Below are 2591 nucleotides of genomic sequence, written 5' to 3' on the forward strand. Positions count from 1 at the left end.
TGAAAAGTTAAAGAGAATTATTGAGGAAGTCAAGAGTCAAGAAGGTCCAAACCCAACTGGCTATCATATGGCGCCAGATGGTACACTATTACTTAATGAGAGGATTTCAGTACCACAAGGAGAGGGGCTACGAGATGAGATTTTGAAGTCGGTGCATCATTCGTTACTCAGTATCTACCCTGGGAGTAGGAAAATATATCGAGATATCCGAAGGTATTATCATTGGCCGGGAATGAAGAAATCAGTGGCGCGATGGGTGGCTCAATGTCAAACTTGTCAACAAGTCAAAGTCGAGCATCAGATTCCAGGAGGGGTGTTACAAAGCTGACCAGTACCTCAGTGGAAATGAGATTCCATATCCATGGATTTCATCACTGGGTTACCCCCAGCTTGTGGTAGATCAAATAACGCAATATGGGTGATTGTCGACAGACTGACGAAGGTGGCAAACTTGTTACCTAGGAAGAAAACCGATAAGGTAGAAGTATTGGCAGAGATGTATGTGGACCAAATTGTGAGGTTGCATGGTGTGCCAACAGATATAGTCTCCGATCGAGATCCTAGATTCACCTCAAATTTTTGGAAGGCGTTACAAGAAGCAGTGGGAACTAAGTTATTCATAAGCACCGCGTATCATCCCGATACGGACGGCCAAACCGGAAGAACCATTCGCACCATCGAGGATATGATGCGGATGTGTATATTGGATTGGGCGGGAAGCTGGGAAAAGCATTTAGCATTAGTCAAATTCTCCTACAACAACTGCTTTCATTCTAGCATAGGTATGATACCATATGAGGCACTTTATGGGAGGCCATGCAAAACACCTTTATGCTGGACCGAAGTTGGGGAAAAAAGAGAGTTTGGACCCGAAATTGTTGAAGAGACGATGAAAAGTTGGAGATTATTCAAACCAATATGAAGAAAGCGCAGGATAGGCAAAAGAAGCACACTGATCAATCAAGGCGAGAAGTGGTGTTCAGTATTGGTGATTGGGTTTATCTGAAAGTGTCAGCTCAAAAAAGAAAAGATCGATTCGGGAAAGTCGGGAAACTTGCGGTAAGATTCATCGCGCCTTACCAGAATTAAGAACGAATCGGAGTTATTGCTTACCGTCTCAACCTGCCCGAAGAGATTCGGATACATCCGGTGTTTCACGTATCAATGCTACGAAAACATGTTCATGATCCCAAAGCTATTGAGATGGAACAAATCGAAAACCTGCAAACAAATCTCACTTATCCAGAGAGACCAATCCGAATAGGTGAACGTCGAATACGAAAACTAAAGAACCGAGAGATTCCTCAAGTCCAAGTCTTCTGGGGTAAGCGAAACCGTGTAATTGTGATCTGGGAGGATGAGTCAAGGTTCAAAGCGGCGCACCCAGAGTTCTTTAATGAAGATGTAGTGATGGAAGAAGGGGAATCATCGAAACCCTAGAGAATTGGGGGACGAATTCTTATAAAGGGAGGAGGATTTAATACTCCGTCTAAAAAAAAAAAGAAAAAAAAAGAAGAGAAGGCTCGGAATAGTATCGGCGGAAAGTGGAGTCATCGAAATTTGACTACAGTTTAATGATATGGTGCAATGTCATTAAATTTAAGTCAATAGCTTAATTGGATAATTAAGCCACTTTTGAAAGAGTAGTGATCAATGAATGTGGAGTTTTGGTCACCAAATTTGGGTTAGTTAATCATGCTTAAAAGGAAAGAAGAGAGAAAGAAATATTTTATATTTGACAATCACGTGTCCAAGAGAGAAGAGGAGAAGAGTGAATCATATTTTGCCTTGCATTGTCATCATCACGTGTCCATCTTGGAGGGCAGACACTACGTGGAAAAAGAAGAGAATGACAAGGTCAAGGTGACGTGGTCATCAAAGAGAGAAGGTGGGGCAGCTGTCACAAATCTATTCATCTGGTTTTACTATAAAAGGAAGGTGGACCTTTGCCATTTTCTCAGAACATCAACGACCAATGATAGGAGAAGAGAAAGAAAGAGCAGAGAAGAAATAAAGGGAAAAGAAAGGAAAGAAAAAGAAGAAAAAAAAAATAAATTAGAGAGTTGATTGGAGAAGCAAGACGTGTTACAAGATTGCGGGATTAACGGTACATAATTGCGGGATTAACGGTATGGAATCAATACGAAGATTTGGAGGGAATAAAATGGGTTTGGTCAACTTTCGGAATCAGAAAGTTGAGCCACATCGGTTAATCACTGTGAATCACGGTTAATTGTCTGTTAACGAATTTTTAATGCAGGTTTCTGACATCGGAGACGGCGGCCGAGCAATGAAGGCCTAGCCGGTCTAGGTGTCAGTTTGTGGATCCGAGGCTTGAGACGATGTCTGGGCTAAGTGGATAGCAAGACTAGTCTAAGCGCCCGGATTATTGTGATCGTGTGATTATCATATGTTGTCATAGTGTGTACCTAGTGTTGGTACTGTTGTGTGAAAACCTCGTGGTGGTTCTAGTAGTAGTTTGCAGGTCATTGCTTCCTCAAATGGTACCACTAAGCCGGTCATGGTCCGGAAAGTGGTGGGGTCGGTTTAACTTGGCTTGATCACCAAGGCCGAGTGTCACACGTGGATGT

At 42.5% G+C, this 2591-nt stretch overlaps 1 pseudogene; it reads left to right on the forward strand.

Moving 5' to 3' along the window:
• Positions 1 to 1089, forward strand: part of LOC106308799 — a 2924-nt pseudogene extending 1835 nt beyond the window's left edge.
• The last annotated feature ends 1502 nt before the right edge of the window (positions 1090 to 2591 follow it).

The sequence above is a fragment of the Brassica oleracea genome, chromosome C8, assembly GCF_000695525.1.
Source record: "Brassica oleracea var. oleracea cultivar TO1000 chromosome C8, BOL, whole genome shotgun sequence".
Lineage (NCBI taxonomy): Eukaryota > Viridiplantae > Streptophyta > Magnoliopsida > Brassicales > Brassicaceae > Brassica > Brassica oleracea.